Source organism: Acinonyx jubatus, chromosome C1 (assembly GCF_027475565.1).
Source record: "Acinonyx jubatus isolate Ajub_Pintada_27869175 chromosome C1, VMU_Ajub_asm_v1.0, whole genome shotgun sequence".
NCBI classification, from domain to species: Eukaryota; Metazoa; Chordata; class Mammalia; order Carnivora; family Felidae; genus Acinonyx; species Acinonyx jubatus.
The window spans coordinates 88519567-88540836 of record NC_069381.1 but is presented as its reverse complement, the minus strand read 5'-3'; the positions used below and the strand labels follow the sequence as shown (position 1 = coordinate 88540836).

The 21270-nt window shown below is 36.6% G+C and overlaps 1 protein-coding gene and 1 pseudogene across 1 annotated transcript in view; both read right to left on the bottom strand.

The window, feature by feature from the left end:
- LOC128313945 (phenylalanine--tRNA ligase alpha subunit-like) overlaps positions 1-21270 on the bottom strand; it is a 131568-nt gene that overhangs the window by 13617 nt on the left and 96681 nt on the right. The gene's annotated exons all lie outside the window — the stretch shown is intronic.
- On the bottom strand, positions 18980-19711 carry LOC106967033 (chromobox protein homolog 3-like; annotated as a pseudogene).

Genomic DNA, 21270 nt, shown 5'->3' with positions numbered 1-21270 from the left:
CTATTAATGGCCACCTTTGCTTTCACCCTCTTCTCCCAGGCAGTGGGGTCACTTTTGCATTCTTCATACATGGCATTTTTTACCCCACCTTAGGAAAACTGCCTAAGATACTTTTACAGCCTAGAACCCTCTTTCATGTCTTCCTCCTTTCGCTGGCTACTACCTATGTATCCTTCAGATATGACCTTAAATGTTACTACTTGGGACAGGCCTTCCTTAATCACTCAGTTTATGACCACCTATAGCACCCAGTAGCTATCTGTTTAATTACATGTCAAATGTTGATTTCTCTCACTAGTTCATAAACTTTGTAGAAGCAGGAAGAATATTGGACATAGGATACTACCGTAGTTCCTGGTGAGATACTAGGTATATAGTGAATGTATACTAAATAATCGATTATGTTTTTGCATAGATAGATGAATGAATGAACAAATGATGTGTTTTTGCTAAGGAAAAAACAAACAAATAAAGAAACTCCACTTGTGATTTTATATAGGCTTTCAGGGTTTTTTTTAGTAAATGAATCTCAAGTCTTGACTCCTGGAATAATTGTTTTCTTTCATACCACTCTCACAAAATAGTATGAAAGGGAGGATCACATCGTTGCTCTGAAAAGACATGCTTAGTAATAATAAATTATATATACAACATGTTATTATTGTTAAAGACTTGTTTTACTTTCCTAAAACTCTCATTAATCAGTTGATAATTTTCTACCCCTGAGAAACACATTTATTATATTCATCTACCATGGTTTAAGGTAAGAAAGTTATACAAAGCAATCTACACTATTTAATTTCCCCAGTCTATGTCACATTAAAGAAACATCTAATACTCTTAAAAGTTCAGAAAAATGGATATAAAGATAGTGGTATGAGCAGTGATTAATATTTTTAAAGGCTCTGTTTACCATTTTATGGCAACTGCCCAAACTACGTAAGCTCAAAATAAACATCAGTAAAATAAAGAAAAGTATTCAATTAATGAATTCTATAACCAATTCTTTGAATTTAGTATCCATGCATGTACTTCTTTTACCTAAGACACAGAGATTTATTCTGTTAAAGTAAAAGCTGCTTGATTCAAAATAGGAAAATCAATGATCTTTTTTATGGATACATTAAAATGCTTAAAGCAACTGATTAAGTTTAAGGTATTAACCTTTCAGTTATTTTTATTTGTGAGACTCAGAGATCCACTGCACTCCATTTGTAAGAATTCTTAGATCTATTTTCTTTTAGTATTTTGCAGATTTAATTTACCCAGAGTGACCCCACTACACAGTGATTTACACTCACCACTTTTTATAAATTCACACTAACTTCATATAGATTTACACAATAGCAATATTATCAGTTACCCCTTCCTTGAAGAAATATTTCAAAAAGTGCAAGTCAATGACTTTAATGAAAATGTCTCCATCACTGAGAAAACTGTTATTGATTTCAAGTACTATATACTTCAGTCCATATCTAATTCATCATTATTATCTAGAGCTTATAGATTTATAGACATCAATAATCTCTAATTATTTCAATGGAAGACAACATACGTGTATATCTGTATGAATTTTGGGACAGGCAATTGTCCATAATTCCTTTCTTCTAAAAATCATTTGTCCAGGGGGAACCTGGGTGGCTCAGTCGGTTAAGCATCCGACTTCAGCTCAGGTCATGATCTCGTGGTTCACGGGTTCGAACCACACATCAGGTTCTGTGCTGACAGCTCAGAGCCTGGAGCCTTCTTCGAGTTCTGTGTCTCTCTCTCTCTGTGGTTCCCCTGTTTGTACTCTCTCTCTCTCTCTCTCTCTCTCAAAAATAAATAACACATTTAAAAAAATCATTTGTCCAGAAAATTCACTAGAAAGACATATTATGATCAAGTTTCCCCACAGCTTTGAAGCCAACTAGAAGCATATTTTTGTTCTTCTGTCAAATCTGTGTGTCTGGGTGAAAAGGACGGGGGGTCGCTACACAAATACAAACTAAGCAGTATATCTATTTACAATAAAAAGAGATTGAAAGGCACTTTTCTACTCTATAAATTCTTAGAATTTTTTTCTATAAGAATAGCCTCTACTAAAATATGAATAGTTCTCATTTATGCAGAAAGCAGACATATTGTCAAAAGAACTAAATCATTCCTTTATTTCCTTATTTCATATAAAAATTTTCATCTGCTACTTTCCTTCCCTTGAGCTTCCCAGTCTTGTCTCTAGTTGGATTAGAACAATTTCAGCAGAAGAAAAAACTGTTTAAATTTAACAATAAAAAAGGTTTATGAAAGTTGCAATATTCATTTTTTGTTGTTTTTTCATCTAGCAATCCTCGGAACTTCTCGATTCAATACCTCTCTCCACATCTGAAACACAGAAATAACTTTATTCATATATCATTTTTCCATTTGTAGTAGAAATTTTTTTTGTTTGTTTTTTGTTTGTTTTTCCCTAGGCTGTCAGAGATTTTCACTTGAATCCACTTTCATTTACTTGTTCTTTGTTTCTTGTTGATAGAGACTGAATATTTCTTATTTATTTTATAATTAATTCTATATGAAACATGAATCACTCAGCACACTTGGTTAGTATTAAGCCTGTGAGTTGTTCTAACAAGTCGTAATTTTACTTACTCCTGAATTGTCCATGAATTAAAATGCTATTTCTAAACAAAAAGTCTGTTTCCCCAAAATAAAGAAATCTCTGTTTATATTTATATTTTCATACCTGCTATTACTTCTTATGGTTTTCAAAAGCTCTGAAACTATCCTTGTTATATATTCTATGTCTTGTCACATCTTAGCACAAAGATCCCTCTGGTAAGATGAAGATCTTGCCCCTCTAAAAATACATGCCCTTAAATTTTAGGGACAAGGTTAGCATCTACATGTGCTTTATTGCAATTAAATTGCCAACTGTTATCAGGAGTCATCAGGGCCTGAAGATACTCAGTGATAAAAACAATGTGGATGGATGTTTAGGGTAAGATCTCTGGGCAACAGCGAAATGGGAGATCCCTGTCACTATGCATCAGATTTAGAAGGAACTCTCAGGAATGTCTGCATTTTCTAATACATTAAAGCCTAACAACTTCATACATGCATTATTTTACACAGGAGCATCATATACAAAAGAAATGAAAGTGAAGCTGCTCTTAAAATCCTGTACTCCCATCCATTTACATCTTTCTTTGTCTTTATGCCAGGCTCCCCACAACCCTCAGGCTTGTGTTGAAATTACTTATTTCCTTCAAACACTTCATTTTGCCACAGAAACACAGGATTAAAAGACACAATTAAATTCTCACACAAAGACAAGAATATCCCTTTCATCTCCACTCTTATTTAAGCCAAATCAAACCAATCAGCAAACACTAACCAATGAAACAAACTAAAGATAAACAAACAAACAAAACAGGTCTGGCTCCTAAGCAGGGAGCTCTGGAGCCAAACTGCCTGAGTCTGAATCCTCACTCTGTCAATTACAAATGGTACGATTTTGGATATTTACTTAAGTTCTCTGTGTCTCAATCTCATAATCTGTAAATGGGGCTAATAAAACTACTTACTTCATAGTGTTGCTATAAAACTTAAAGGTTAATGGGGCATCTGGTGACTCAATTGGTTAAGTGTCCCTTTGGCTCAGGTCATGATCTCACAGTTTATGGGTTTGAGCTGTGCTGACAGCTCAGAGCCTGGAGCCTGCTTTGGATTCTGTGCTTCCTTTGCTCTCTTTCCCCTCCCCCACTCACGCTCTGTCCCTCTCTCAAAAATAAATGGTAAAAAAAAAATTTAAAAATTAAAATTAAAGGTTAACATGTGTAACTTCTGGAATATCACCTAGTATATACTGAGTACTACAGTGTTTATTAAATGCATTTATATTGTGAAATAAAATACAGAAAACTATATACATTATGTCTCATTTAATAGATAATTATAAAGCAAACATCTATGTAACTGTGTAAACAAAGTCAATAGCCAGAACACTGTCAGGATCCCAGAAAAACAGCCCTCACTCTCACCATGCATCTTTTCAATGACAAACTTTTCTCTCTTTTTGAAAAACTCCTTGAAAAATAGTCGAGCTTCTATAAGTATGCCTTTTTTTAATGTTTATTTATTTTTGAGAGAGAGAGAGAGTGCAAGTGGGGAAGGTGCAAACAGAAAGGCGGACAGAGGGTCCAAACAGGCTCTGCACTGACAGCAAAGAGCCCAATGTGGGGCTTGAACTGACAAACCACAAGATCAGGACCTGAACCCTGAGCCAAAGTTGCATGCTCAACCAACTAAGCCAAACAGGCACCCCTATTATTATGCCTACTTAATCAGTTTCTTGCTTTCCTTTATACTTTTGCTAAATGTATGCATCCCTAAATAATATGCTCTACCTTCCCTACTCCTGAAATTTATATAAAATAGAATCATATATTATCACACTATTTTGAAACTAGCTTATTAGATCTGGAAATTTCATCTCAGTGGTATTTTGTTATTTTTGTTGCTAGATAGTCTTTGATGATTATACTCCAATTTACTTATGGATTTGTCTATTGTTATTAGACATTTGGGTAGTATCCTGTTTTGCTATTATGAACAAGGCTGCTATAAAGGTTTTGTCACATGACACGGATATATATAAGAATGAGTGGATTTGCTAAACAATGTGGTGTGCATATTTTGAACTTTATTAGATAATACTCAGCAGGTTTTTTTTTCTCCAAAGGATCTGCACCAACTTACCCTAAAGCAGATTATGGAAGTTGTTATTATTCTACCTATTAGTTAGAATTTGCTGCATATAAATTTCTTTAAAACTCGATGAATTAAAAAAACAGTAGTGACTTATCATCTCTTACATTTTCTGCAGGTTGGGTACTCAGCTGGGCAGTTCTGGCTCAGACCCTCCCTCTCATTAGGTCAAAATTAAATGTCTTCTGTAACTGGAGTATCATAAAAGATTGGCAGGTGTGAGAAGATTTATTTCAAAAGTAGTTTATTCACATGACAGGCAAACTGGTGCCTCAGTTCCATGTGAGCCTTTACAAGACTGTTTTAAGTATCCTGGGAATGGCATGGTGACCAGAATGAATAATCTAAGACAGCAAGGCCGAAATTCAATGCCCTTTAAGACCTAGTCTCAAAAAACATAAAATACTTCCACTATACTATATTGGTCATATAGGTCAGCCTTGGTTCAATTTGGAGAACACTATAAAAGGGCAATAATACCAAGAAATAACAAGATGGCTTGTTGGGGGCCATCTTGCAGGCTGGGGTTCCACACTCCACATTCTTCCAACATCTAATATTGCCAGACATTTAAAATATTTTTGTAACTTTAATTTGGATTTTCCTGCCTACTGATGAAAACAAGTATATTCACATGCTTACTGGCATTCAAAATTTGTTTTCTGATATATGTAATTGTTTATTTTTCCTCTATGAACATATATCTATCTTGCCATGTGATGAAATGGCTGCTTCTAAGACTCCTGACAGACCTTTAAAATAGTGTGACAAGGGGTGCCTGGGTGGCTCAGTGAGTTGAGCATACGACTTTGGCTCAGGTCATGATCTCATGGTTTGTGGATTCAAGCCTCGCATTGGGCTCTCTGTTGTCAGCATGCAGCTCACTTTGGATCCTCTTGCCCCCCTTTTGCTCTGTATCTACCCACTAGCACTCTCTCTCTCAAAAATAAATAAAAAAACATTAAAGAAAACAAAAAATAAAATAGTGGGGCAAGTTCAAATTGCAATTTTTTTGGTTCAAAGCATGGACTGATATACAAGGATTTCTAAACATGTGGTAAAATAATTTTCATTTCTAATGGCTGCAGGGCTGGGATAGTTGACAGCCAAGCCTGAAGCTGTTTTAATGCTAACTACTGAATTAAAACATCATTAAATTCATATTCTCTACAGGTCTCTTATGTAAAAGTTTAGGAACAGAATAAAAAAGGAACCAAAGACCTGTAATATAGATTCAAAAATACTCATTGCATTAAAATCAACAACCCTACCGAGCATACCTTAGAATAAGAGCAGATCTTCCTGTCTGGTCTGAGAATACTACAACTCCTTCATCTAAGAAAATTACTTTGCAATTGACTTAGAAAACCATTCTCCTCACTACCCAAACCCACAACCCCTAATTTTCTGCATACCTATTTCTAGAGGTAGATTTCAACGTGATTGTTTGGGGTAGAATGCTGGCTGATTACTGTCTTCCCATGGTTCTCCTGACTGGCACTATTATGCTCAAGCATTCTGATTCTGGCCAGTAACAGCAAAAAAGGCTCAGAGGCATCTAGAATTTATGTCCATTCTTCTCAGGCAACTAGGTAACAAAGAAATATCCATGAGGCCATGCATGTAGCTTGAGAGAGGTATGTTAGTGCAGTGGGGGGGGGGGGGTGGGGGTTGGGGGGTGGTTACTAGGAAGGTAGATGGCATGCTTGTGCAACTTACACTAGCCTTCAGCATGTGCCTAAACATGTACTTTTAAAAATCACTTGTATTAGACAGTAACATTTAGATGAGCATGTTTAAAAGCATGGTTAAGGATAAGCTGATGAAGGGCAGCATAGGTTTCATGGTCAACTAGTGTCTTACAGTCTAGCATTCAGTCCTTCCAACTTCCAACATAATTGGAGCTTCTTCTCAAAATAGAATTGTACTTTCTGAAGAAAGTAACCTCAATGCTCAAAAACTCCTAGGCACCACTGCAGCAACTCTCCCAATGGAAGCTGGCACAAATCCAAGAAATTATATAATTCTACTGTAGATATTCCAAGCACTAGATTAGATCCAGTGAAACTTTTTTTTTTAATGCTTATTAATTTTGAGAGAGAGAGAGAGAGAACTAGCACAAGCACGAGCTGGGGAGGGGCAGAGAGAGAGGAAGAGAGAGAATCCCAAGCTACCTCTGCACTATTGGGGCTTGGGGCTTGGGGCTTGACCTCGCAAACTATGAGATCGTGACCAGAGCTGAAATCAAGAGTCAGATGCTTAACCGACTGAGCCATTCAGGCATCTCTAGATCCACTGAAACTTTAAGGCCAAGTGACAGATAATTTTTGTGTTTCTGTTCACATATATGGAGATAAGCAGCATCTAGCATAACAATAAGTACACAAAAAGAGCTAAGGGATGTATTTATTTATTTTCGTAAAAATTCTATTTGGTCTAGTGCATGGTAATCCATTGCTTTCCTACTGAACCGATCTGTCTATAGCAGTGTCCAACAAGAGAGTTAAGGTGAGATCATTCCTGCATTTTAAAAAAATTTCTTTAAAATAAACTTTTTAATGTTTATTTATTTTTGAGAGACAGAGAGACAAAGCATGAGCAGGAGAGGGGCAGAGAGAGAGGGAGACACAGAATCCAAAGCAGCCTCTAGGCCCTGAGCCATCAGCACAGAACCCAAAGCAGGGCTCAAACTCGCAAACCAAGAGATCATGACCTGAGCCAAAGTCACGCACTCAACCGAATGAGCCACCCAGGTGCCTCCATTCCCATATTTTTCAAAGTTTTCATGGTGATGTTAATATATGAAATATCCTGAAGAATATGGCATTTCTTTCCACTTGTTATTTTGGTAACGGAGCTCCAGAAACTTCTATTTGAAATTTATTATCATAATATCATTTACTCAGGAGGAAAATGTCAATTTTCTCTCAATGCTGAGAATATATATTCCAACAGTAAACTGGGAAACAGGAAAAATGATACATGATTCAGGAGCTATGGTCAAGCAGATTTGCATTAAAACTGTACCTTCTAATCCTTAAAACTGACACTCTGAATGGTTAGTCAATGTAAAACAGCATCTTCATAAGGAAGTTGCAACTCACAGCTGTTACTGAATAATCCCTGAAAAGCTTGGGTAGGGTGTTTTGTTTTGTTTTGTTTTGTTTTCCCCAGTGCACAGTTACACCAATAATTGGTCACAGATCTTTCTGAGGAGTGCTAAATGAAAGATTCATAATAAATATTGCAGGGCATCTCCTTAAAGAGCATTAAGGTTTCACTTCATTGGGCTCTGAGGTGTGAAATAACCTAAGTACAAGAACTGGATGACCTGTTCTTGGAGATCAAGTTAAGAGGTATTTATGAATTTCCATCCCAAGAATTTAATGATTAATTAATACTACCAAAGAGAGTGGGCATTAGGTAATTTTGTCTATCATGTTAGTCATTCAACCTCATTCTCAGTTACGTTGCTTTTGTTGCCTTCCATTCCCATGGAATCCTCCCATACTAAGAATTTTTCCATGATATTATCTCCTATCAGGAGAAACTGTTATCAAATGGGATTATGTTAGTTTATTTAAATATGTTAAACAATTGTACTGGTTTTCAAAATTAGTTATATACATTTTGTATTAAAAAAACTAATGACCACAAACTCAGTAGCTTGAAACAATGCAAATTTATCATCTTACAGTTCTGTAGTTCAGAAATCTGAGATGGATCCCACTGGGCTAAAATCAAGAGGTCTGCAGGGCTGCATTCCTATCTGAAGCCTCTGGGGGAGAATCTGTTTCCTTGCCTTTTTTTTTTAACATGTCTACAGGCTGACCCCATTTCTTGGCTCATGACCCTCAGCCTCCATCTTCAAAGTGAGCAAAACTGTATCACTTTAAACTTAATTCCATCATCACACCTCCTTGTCTTATTCAGACTCTTCTGTCTCACTCTTTCTCCCTAAGTCCCCTTTCTTTTACATTGGTCCTACCTGGATAATCCAAAATAATCTCACTAGTTTAAAATAATTTTATTAGAACCTTATGTTCATCTGCTACCTTAATTCTCCTTTGCCATGTAGTTTAATGTATTCATAGTTTCCAGGGATCAGGGCATAGACATCTTTGTTGGGTTCATTATTCTATGTCCATAGCAGTGTTAAGCACTTTTCAGCCATTCAATAATTACATAACAATATATATTTTTAGCTTGATGAATATATTTGTGAAAAATAACAAAGCAATTCCATGACTAACCCCATCTTTAATGTCAAGAACATAACTCATTTCTTGGCACTGTTTTATTATGTTGCACATGGAACATCTCCTTGGACATTTCATGTGACTGAATTGCTGCTATTTGTTTAAAGCAGTGGTCTATATATTCTCAACACTGATGACAATTTATGTTCCTAAGTCAAGGACCTCCCTTATCATCTGAAATTTGTTATAAAAACTGAGGTCACTATGCAATATTAGTCTTTTACCTCTCTACCTTGGTCCTTGTCTGGCCATTATAGGGCAGAGTTAGATAAGACTTTTTTAGGCATATCTAAATTATATTCGCCATGCCTCCATTATGGCATTAACCCACTGAATCCTATTTTATCCCTTGTGTTCCTCCTGTTAATTAGTTCCTTGATCTCAGAAATGATGTGTTATTATTCACCTGTCTAGTCATATGACCTAATATTTCAGGCTGAAGTTAACAGAAGCTTAATTTCTACAAAAGAATAATTCAGTTATAGAATTATTCATAGTGAATGCAAAAGCAGTGCTGTAATTGAGATGTGATACAAAATAATATTAATGAATGGAAGTATATGTATTTATTGTTTTTTGTAGGAGTTCTTTGAAAGTAGGTAAAATATATTAAAATAATCGAGAATAGGGAAGATAGCTTTTTTTTGACTTAACGAACATTTATTTATTTATCTATTTATTTATTTTTCAATATATGAAGCTTATTGTCAAATTGGTTTCCATACAACACCCAGTCCTCATACCAAAAGGTGCCCTCCTCAATACCCATCACCCCTCCTCTCCTCCCTCCCACCCCCCATCAACCCTCAGTTTGTTCTCAGTTTTTAAGAGTCTCTTATGCTTTGGCTCTCTTCCACTCTAACCTCTTTTTTTTTTCCTTCCCCTCCCCCATGGGTTTCTGTTAAGTTTCTCAGGATCCACATAAAAGTGAAACCATATGGTATCTATCTTTCTCTGTATGGCTTATTTCACTTAGCATAACACTCTCTAGTTCCATCCATGTTGCTACAAAGGGCCATATTTCATTCTTTCTCATTGCCATGTAGTACTCCATTGTGTATATAAACCACAATTTCTTTATCCATTCATCAGTTGATGGACATTTAGGCTCTTTCCATAATTTGGCTATTGTTGAGAGTGCTGCTGTAAACATTGGGGTACAAGTGCCCCTGTGCATCAGTACTCCTGTATCCCTTGGGTAAATTCCTAGCAGTGCTATTGCTGGGTCATAGGGTAGGTCTATTTTTAATTTTTTGAGGAACCTCCACACTGTTTTCCAGAGTGGCTGCACCAATTTGCATTCCCACCAACAGTGCAAGAGGGTTCCCGTTTCTCCACATCCTCTCCAGCATCTATAGTCTCCTGATTTGTTCATTTAGGCCACTCTGACTGGCGTGAGGTGATATCTGAGTGTGGTTTTGATTTGTATTTCCCTGATGAGGAGCGACGTTGAGCATCTTTTCATGTGCCTGTTGGCCATCCGGATGTCTTCTTTAGAAAAGTGTCTATTCATGTTTTCTTCCCATTTCTTCACTGGGTTATTTGTTTTTCGGGTGTGGAGTTTGGTGAGCTCTTTATAGATTTTGGATACTAGCTCTTTGTCCAATACGTCATTTGCAAATATCTTTTCCCATTCCATTGGATGCCTTTTAGTTTTGCTGGTTGTTTCCTTTGCTGTGCAGAAGTTTTTATCTTCATAAGGTCCCAGTAGTTCATTTTCGCTTTTAATTCCCTTGCCTTTGGGTATGTGTCAAGTAAGAAATTGCTACGGCTGAGGTCAGAGAGGTCTTTTCCTGCTTTCTCCTCTAGGGTTTTGATGGTTTCCTGTCTCACATTCAGGTGGTGTGAGAAAGTGGTCTAGTTTCAATCTTCTGCATGTTGCTGTCCAGGTCTCCCAGCACCATTTCTTAAAGAGACTGTCTTTTTTCCATTGGATATTCTTTCCTGCTTTGTCAAAGATTAGTTGGCCATACGTTTGTGGGGGAAGATAGCTTCTAAGATGGAATAATGCTTTCTGATTTGTACAGAGTTTGTGAAATAAATTCTCTGTGACGCCTGCTATTTCCGCCTGACATAGGTTAATATTACTTCAGTGTTAGATTAGTGCATTTGAACCTTTTTGAGTAAAATATCACTATCCTGCAATATAGTTAAACCTTGTTTGAGTTAATTATCATTATCCTGCAATTTGTATAACAAGGTTTCATTTACTGATGACAATCTGAATTATATTCATCAAAGGGAGGGAAATCTCAAAATCAGAGTATTATTGATCAGATTTACATTGCTATTTCTAAGTAATTAACATTGATCACATTCTGGATCAAATAACATATCACAAATTATTTCCTACTGGTTCCAGAATGGAGATATAGCACATTTAATTGTTGACAGAAATCCATTGATATTTTCTAAATTTCAAGTGGTTTACATTGGCTTGGAATTTCAGATACTTTTAACTCTAAAATTCTCAATTCTTAATTATTTAAATATTTGTCAATTATTTATTGGTCATACAAATAATACTTCAAGAATTGATCTTTCCCCAAAGAAAGTAAGTGATGACCATTTGTGAATGATTCTAGTTAATGCCTCTGGTACCTTAATTCAAATTCCATCTGTAGTGTATGTAATATACTGTACACCCATTGGAACAAGATAAATATTTATTGACCTAAAATTAACCATTGTACTTCTGGTTTCCTCTCCAAAATGTAGAAAGCTGGAAGGAACTCCTGCTCTTACAATGAAAAGGAATTGAACTAACTTCAAATTCTTAAGTTTTTGAATTCATCAGAAATCAGTAAACTGACCCAGAATCTAAGGAGAGACATTGTCTAAAGGAGAAGAAAATGTGCTAAAATTCACCCAGCTGAAGTAAATGTAATCACTCACCAGCAAGAAGGTGTTGAAACCGTGAAGCCCTGGGGGGGGGGGGGTGTACAGAATTTGGGGACTGTTTGTACCCTGACCTGTGTTTTTCCCCACAAAACCTGCCAAGGATACACCAAAACAATCAGCCAGAACCCTGAGCTGTGCTGACTGCGGTGAAGACCTGAGGAGGGGAACTGTAGCCATTCAGTAGGGACAGGTAATTCCTACCGATCCTTCCCCTCTAGCTCCACACAAAACACAGTGTGTGCAAGGAAGAGTAACAGCACTGGCGTGACTTGGTGAACGCTTACTTCAGCTAATGGACAGTAAGGAAGAGGGAGGGATAAAACTCCCTTCTGGGGAAGAGGTAGAATTAAACACTGAGCCCAAAACTCCAGGCAGGGGAGGAAAAGGAAATCCAAGAAAGCCTGGTAGCCAGGGACACAGTGCATGCCTAAGACAAGAGACTTAGACTGAAGAATGGACACCATTTCCTCACACACCACCACCCAGCCAGGTGGTTAATTACAGTGACAGCAGCACGCTGCTGGGAGGCCAGGGCAGCATGCAAAAAGACCGTCTCAGAGTCACAGCAGAAAGGGAAACCTAAAATTCAAAATCAAGCAAATTTTGCTCTGCTAAAGCACCTAACACCCTAGATACAAGGTCTCTGTAAATCAGAATACTATGTTGCACTGAGGGAAAACATGTCCAGAACAAATCTCAAACACAGCCCAACTCCTAAAATGGATTAATAAAATCACCTGAACCAAAAGTGTAGCAGAAGGAAAGTTGTGACTGTTTTGACGCATTAGACTATTATCTCAGTGTCTTACGCTCTACATAACATGTCTGGTTTTCAACAAAAAATTATAAGGTATTCAAAAGGCAAATAAAAAAGAAAAAATATAAAAATGAAAATACTCTCAAAAGAAAGTAATCATGATAACCAGATTCAGATGTAAGACAAAAGTTGGCTCAGACTAATAGAGAATTTAAAACAGCCATGATGGATAAACTCAAAGCTCTAATGGAATAGGAGGATAACGTGGGTGATCAGAAGAGTAATTTCATCAGGGAGATGGAAATTATAAAAGAATCAAAGGAAAATTGTAGAAATTAAAAACACATAATGGAGATGAAGAAAGCCTTCAATGGGTTCATCAGCATAATCAACAAAACCAAGGGAAAAAAATCAGCGCACTTAATGATTATTCAGCAGGAATTACACAAGCTGGAAACATAAAGAAGAATGTCAGTAGAGGGAGAAAAAGCAGGGTCTCCAATAGCTGTGGAACTATTTCAAGTGTTCTAACATATGTGCAATTACGGTTGTAGGAGCAGAAAGAGAGAAAGGGGGAGAAGAAATTCTTGGAAAAAAAATGAATGCAAATTTTCAAATATTCATGTTGAGTCCAGCTTCCCCCTAAACGTATATGATTTTTCAGCCCTGACGTTACAAAGACCTTACCCTGCAGGCCTGGCAGGGTCTGCTCTCCCCAAACCAGGCTTGATGTACAACCAGTGCACAGAAGTCTCTGAAAGAAGTTGCAGTCAGAACTCACTCAAGCCCCTCTGGCCTGCCATACTCTTATGTGTATACGCCTTCCCAGCCAAGGCACCTCTATTTGAGGGTCTTTTCAGGGAAACTTGAAGATACTTTTCTCCTCTATGACTTAGTACCCAGTACTTTTTTCCACTCCTGGCTCATCCCTCTGTTCCCCCACCTTCTGCCTGGGGCCAGAAAGATTAATTTTTTTTTTCAGAGCTTCCTCAACAGTGACAAGAACCCCATGTGTGGGCTGATCCACCTAACCCTCAGCTGACATACTATTAACTGGGGAAAACACAACAAGGTATACTATTGGAGTAAATAATTAAAAGCTTAGTTGTTATTTCTATTTTGTCTTGGCTTTAAGCAGATACTCTAACACCTGGCAAGTCCACTCTGTCTCCAACTTCTCAACCCCAGATAAATGTCAGACATGCAAATGAGGAATCAAGAAGCCCAAAAAGAAAAAAAAAATAACACACCAAGAAGGATAAATACATAGAAGCAAACAAATAATATGCCCACACTGAAGCATATTATACTGAAATCCCTAAAAACAAAAGAAAAAGAAAAAAAATGAAGGCATTAAGATAAAACAAATGTTACAGTAGAGAGAAATAAAGATAAAAATTATTGTAGCTATCTTGGCAAAGTCATTAAAGCCAGAAAACAAAGGTGTGACATCTTAAAAGTTCTTAAAGGAAAAAAAAAAAGTCCACTTGCAATAATATACCCAGTGACACTGTTACAAAAATGAAGAAAAAATTAAAAAATTCTCAAACACCCAGAGAATCCATGCCAGCAGACCCACTACAGTAGATGTTAAAGAAAACTCTTCTAGTAGACAGAATATGATACCAGACTGAAACTTGGGTGGGTCTACAAAAAAAGGAGTAAATGTTGCTAAAAATAAACTAAAAGAAAGCAAAAGTAAATCAAATGTCCTCATTTTAATTGTTCTAAAATAAAATTGCTTAAAACAAATGTGTGAGCAATGTATGTGGATGTGTATAATAACAGTGTATGTATTATATATATGTTTATAACATATACAAAATTAGACACCATAAGAACAACAGCATAAAATCTGAGGGGGGTAGTTAGGGATATAATGTTGTAAAGTTACTACTCTCTATGTAAAATGGGACAATATTATTTGAATTTGGACCTTGGTAACTTTAATTTGTATATTTTAAACCTTAGGCAATCACTAAAAACATTTCTCAAAAATCATAAATCAACATCGAACATTAAAAAATCATAAAAAATGCTTAACACAAGAAAAGACAGAAAAGAGAAACAAAGAAAAAATAGAATAGAAAATATCTATCAGGAGAGTAGATTTTAATTGAAATTTGTAAACAATCACTTTCAATATAAATGAAAGGACAGAGTCAGTCAAATAGAGATCAAGCCCTGTGTTGGGCTCCACTCTGAGTATGGAGCCTGCTTAAGATTCTCTCTCCCCCCTGCCTCCTCCCTCTCTCTCTCTCTCTCTCTCTCTCTCTGTCTAAAATAAGAAGAAAAAAAAAGACAAAAATATACAGGTCAAAAACCGATAAGCTAAAATACATGCACAATCACAGCTAAAAAAAAATTAACACTTGTCTCTCATTAATACATAGAACAATATACAGTAAGTTAATAAAAATACAGAAGACTATCAACCAACTAGATATAATAAACATTTATAGAACACTGTACTCAAAAGCAGAGCACATATTCTTTTTCAAGTGCACAAGGGTATTTCTCCAAAACAGACAATATTTTGAGCCATAAAACAAACCATAAAATTTGAGAGAACAGAAATCATACAAAATATCTTCTCAGACTTCAATGGCATTAATCTAAAAAACAGGAAGAGAAAGATAGCTGAAGATTCCCAAATATATGGAAATTAAGCAACCACTTCCACATATCCCTGGTGTCAAATGAGATTTCTCAAGGCAATTAAAAACAAATATATGTAAATGAAGGAGAATGAAATAAATATATAATCTATGGGATGCATTTGTAACAGTGCTTAGAAGCATATTTCCAACATTGAATACTTATTTTAGGGAAACAAAGTGGAACTCTCTCTTGGTGGCACAGATACTTAGTAGGCAGATTTTCACAATTTGGGTACAAAATGTTTATTAATCTGCATGTCCCCATGCTTCTCAGATCTCCTTATCCCCAAACTTCCCATGATTTTTTTTTTTCCTTCCAATTCTGTCACTAACTAGCCAAACTATTTGGCACAAAGAAGTGTTCTACGTTGGGCCTTTTCTTTTTTCACGTACTGTATAACTGGATAAAGTGCTGGAAAGAATGTTCCTTTCAGAGACAGGAGAAGTGTCTTCAGCTTGGACTCACATACATATCTGGCCTTTCTGTTAATTCAATTTGGCACTTCTTCTCTTACATAAGTTGGTCTTAAATGACCCCTCTTTTGACCATGAATAAAAACTTATGGAGAAGCACAAGTGAAACACTGATAAATGATGTGGAAATCTGGGCATTTGTTTATGCAGTTTATTTTTAACCCCTGGGTACATTCATGTCTAATTTTGGATATATCATTTCACATCTCATGATGCATTACTGCTCCCGGACCTATTCAAACTTATGACTTCATAGGTATAACAAAACTCACTCATTAAGAGCATGGTCACATGATGTCCCATGGTAAGACGTCACATATTTCTTTCAAATGATCTACAATTCTCTGTTACAAATATCTTGTCCTCTCTTCAGAAATCTAGGGTTCTATGTTGTAAAACTTGTATTGGAGATCACCATAAGCTCTGCAGAGCATTTTTTTACCATAAAAGATACTTTAATACATAGTGTCTAATGATATATTCTTGGCCCACTCAAAGCTAGTTGCTTACTGTGTCATATGTGAAATGTATCAAAGTTATATTGCTAAGTGTGAAATAAACAATCAAGACCCCCAAGGGTCTCAACTAGCATTGTATTTCCTTCTAGGTGGTAGAAATTGCAAGAAGCAATAATATACTCTTTACTTTGGGGCAGATCCCCAAGAATGCTCCAGGTCACAAGACTCCCAGTCTTCATAGGGTTATAGAATGACTTCTAGATACTATGTAAAACTTCCAATACACTAGCCACTCTTGTTTATGTGGTATGATTAACATGATATCACCAAAACAGTAGACTAGTATGATGCTGTTTGTAATGTCCAAAAAATCAAATTCCCTTTAGCCAATATTGCAGTGGTAGGATGGAGAGTTAACAGGAATAATCAAGGCTGTAGGTATATTTTCTCCTTGCCATTTGAATGCAAACTACATTCTAGTCTTCCTTGATAAGGATGAAAATAGTGTATTCACTAACTGTTGTCACTGCCCCACACCACCCAAAACAAGTTAAGACTGATGGCACCACAAAATCACCAAAAGGACATGCAAAGATTTATTACTCACATTATGAAGCTTTCTGAGAACAGCACTATTTTTTTATTAGCTTAAAATCCCTTCTAAACTCTTCATGTTTTATCCTGATTTTTTATTGTCATCTTGTTTTTTTTTTCTGATTAGAATGTTTACAAATAATAAGTTCCAAGTTTTGTCTCAATGTTTCACTATGAATATGTATCATTATCAGATGTTGATCTGAAGTCTCATTTTTAGTTTTAATAATATAGTGTAAAAATGACTTCTATTTGCTATCAGTGATGGAATAACATTTTATTACATCAATATAAGTTGCTTTCCATTTCTCATATGCATGAATTCACAGATACTTATTTCAGCAAAATCATAATGTAGATACAAAAATGTGGACACCAAATTTACAAATTATTTTAAGATTTTTTTTCACTAAGTCTGAACGCCTCAGGAAAAATATTTACCCACAATCTTTAACATTTTTGTGTGTTTTTTTGCCATTTGTAAAACTTTTGGTGTGAACTAAACCTCTCTATACATTCTGTATGCAGAATTTAAATTTTGTATATTATGAGTATTATAAAATGTCCTGTCATGAACAATCCACCCAGCTTCAGAAGCATTCATAAATAATAAATGTAGAGGCCTCTGTGGGCTCCTTCTCTATTGTATTATCCCGTTTGAATGCTTGAAATAACCACTGTCCTAATGTTCTATGTATCTCCCTAAATTCCATCTATAGTTCATCACAAATGGATATATCCCTAAACATACCTCGTTCAATTTAGTACATTTTAGAAAAATATAGTAACTGAATAATACAGTCTATTCTTCTGTGGCTTTCATTTTTTTTTTTCACTCTATGTTAGTCTGTCAGAATTATCCTTCCTTATGCATATATTTGTCATCTCTTTTCACAGCTGTTAGCTATGGTATAAATATTCCCCAAGTGTCCATGCTTTTGCTGATTGATGAGCATCTGAGTTCCACACAGTATTGTAATTACATATATTATTTCCATGGATTGATTTTACAGGTGTCCTGTAACAAATATACAAGGATTTATTTAGTGTATAGGCCAGACAGGTAGATCTTAGAATCATGGAGTAAGCACAGGCTCATTGTACAATATAATGCCAATTGCCTTCCAATGAGATGTGTCAACTGAGATGCGTTTGGTGTCACATCACCAGAATGCAACAATTCCTTCTGATGTATCCTTCTGCTAATACTTTCTGTTTCCAGGGGTGCATGGGTGGCTCAGTCAGTTAAGCTTCCGACTTAGGCTCAGGTCATGATCTTGCAGTTTGTGAGTTCGAGCCCTGTGTTGGGCTCTGTACTGATAGCACAGAGCCTGTTTGGGATTTTCTCTCTTTTCCTCTGCCCCTCTGCCTCTTTGCATGCTCTCTCTCAAAATAAATAAATAAACTTATAAAATAAGTAAATAAATTAATTAATTAAATAAATAAATAAGAAATAAGAAACAATTTGGGTATATATTTTTAGTACACACACACACACACACACACACACACACACACACACACACAAACCCAAATAAACAAAAAACTCAGAACAGTCTTTAGGCATAGAGGAGTTAAAACACAAATTCTTTTTTTTTTAATTTTTGTTAATGTTTAATTTTTGAGATGGAGGAAGAGAGACAGATAGAGAGCAGGGGAAGGGGCAGAGAGAGGAAGACAGAATCTGAAGCAGGCTCTAGGCTCTGAGCTGTCAGCACAGAGTCTGATATGGGGCTCTAACTCATGGACCATGAGATCGTGACCTGGGCCAAGTTAGACACTTAACTGACTGAGCCACCCAGGCACCCCAAAACACAAATTCTTATTGAGTAATGACTTGAAGATTTCTCACCACATTTAGAAGAGGTGTTCTCTAATGCAGGAGAATACTGAACCGTAGTCTTATATATTCTGTTTGATAAAGGAAGCAACTACAGAAAGCTTTTATTTGTTCAAAGTACCCAGTGTTATAGATGCCAAAACCCCAACAGCTCCCCCAATGGTATTTCAAAACAAACACATCAAACTTGATTTTCACTAGAAATGTTCTTTATTCACCCCAATAAACAAACAAACAAACAAACAAACAAAAAGACCCAGATTTTATATATAAAGCAACACCACAAATTAGTGAGCTTCATCTTCTGGACAAGAACACCAAGTTAGTCTCTCTTCATAAAAAGCAATGACAATTTGAGGACACAATTTGCCTCTTTTGTCAGCACCAAGTCTGCCGCATCTGAATCTTTCTGTTTCATGAGAATATGAATTCTCCACTGCTGTCTGTGGCCCCAGTTACTTGTTCAGGGTTAAGACCTCTAGCAAAGTCTCTTGGTTTATCAGCAGCATCTCTTTTCTTCTTTGATTTGCTATCACGAGATTCACCATCAGATAAGGATTGTCTTTTTGTACCATTTTTTTTTCTTTACCGGCTTTTTGAGAATTAAGAAATGCTTCAATTAGCTCTGGATAATTTAAATTTTCTTCAGGTTCCAAGTATTGTCAGCATCTGTAAACCCCTTCCACTTGAGGAAATCCTCCGTTTTCCCATTTACTACATGTCAGCCCAGGACTTTTTCCACCACAAAATCTCCAGGCTCTGCCTCTTCTATATTTTTACTCTCTCCGTTCTATCTCTTTCCCATGGTTTGCAATGTAGTTTTATTGGAGGACATGTTTTATTGCAGATTTGAAGAGCTATTATTCACAACCTCTGAGATGCTCTGGGTCTCGGGTCTGCGATGTCTCTGGCTCTGTGCTCCTCAAGCTCCATCCACCTCTCTCAATGGGTTAGTTAAAATGTAAGATTCCATCACCAGTGCCAGAATTTTTTTTTTATGTTTTTGTTTTTTATTCTACCTCAAACAAAAATGATACCTCCTGATTCAATGTGTGCTAAGAGCAAATATACTTAGATTCTGCTTACTCTTTTCACTTATTTAGTACCCAAATAGCTTTCTTTAATACACATCTGAATAAGTTGAATATTTCAATTAACAATATCTAATAATGTTACATATTTCTTTGTATATGGTAGTCTTAGACCAACACAGGTTGTTTACTCTTCAAGAAATTCATGACCAAGTTTTATGATGATGCAAGTAGGTAAAACACAGCCTCATTTTTTTTTTTCATGTAGGTAGAATATGTGGAAAATTGCAATACCTAGCATGCATTGCTACAAGGTCCCTTCCTTTTTGTATTCTGGCTTCTGCAACATCACAGTGGGTTCTGTGCCCTATAAGTTATGACTTTCAGAAGTAAATACTAAAATGGGAATTTGGTGGGGTGCCTGGGTGGCTCAGTTGCTTGAGCGTCCAACTTCGGCTCAGGTCAAGATCTCATGGTCTGTGAGTTCAAGCCCCGCATCAGGCTCTGTGCTGACAGCTCAGAGCCTGGAGCCTGCTTCTGATTCTGTGTCTCCCTCTCTCTCTGCCCCTCCCCCGCTCATGCTCGCTCGCTCTCTCTCTCTCTCTCTCTCTCTCTCTCTCTCTGTCTCTCTCTCAGTCAAAAATAAATAAAACATTAAAAATTTTAAAAAAATAAATAAAATGGGAATTTGCATACAGAATGTTTACAGGGAAGAAAGAGTGTTGGGCAAAGAAAAAAACTGAACCATCGGGGCACCTAGGTGGCTCAGTTGGTTAGGTGACTGACTTCGGCTCAGGTCATGATCGCACAGTTCGTGAAATCGAACCCTGCATCGGGCTTCGTGCTGACAGCTCAGAGCCTGGAGCCTACTTCAGATTCTATGTCTCCCCTCCCTCTACCCCTCCACTGCCCACACTCTCTGTCTCTCTGTCTTTCAATAATAAATAAATGTTAAAAAAATTTAAAGAAAAAAAAGAAAAAAAAAAGAAAAAACTGAGCCACAATCCAGGCTCAACAAAGCCTTGGTCAGTCATAGAGGGAAGATATACAGCATATATAGCCCATCAGAGAAGTCTCACATTGGGCCCAAAACAGTGAGGCCTTTGTGCGCCCATCTCAATCAGTCATTGGATGTGAGCTGCTCAGGTTGGCATAACCTTTATATATGGGTCTCCACAGACAAGGTATATATCCTGGTGGACCTGAAAGCTAAAGGCTGTCTGCTGACAAAGGGGGTAATAAATTCTAGAAAACAGTATGGAGGTTCCTCAAAAAACTAAAAATAGAACTACCCTACGACCCAGCAATTGCACTACTAGGCATTTATCCAAGGAATACAGGTGTGCTGTTTTCGAAGGGACACATGCACCTCCATGTTTATAGCAGCACTATCAACAATAGCCAAAGTATGGAAAGAGCCCAAATGTCCATCGGTGAATGAATGGATAAAGAAAATGTGGTATATATACATAATTGAGTATTACTTGGCAATCAAAATGAATGTAATCTTGCCATTTGCAACTACGTGGATGGAACTGGAAGGTATT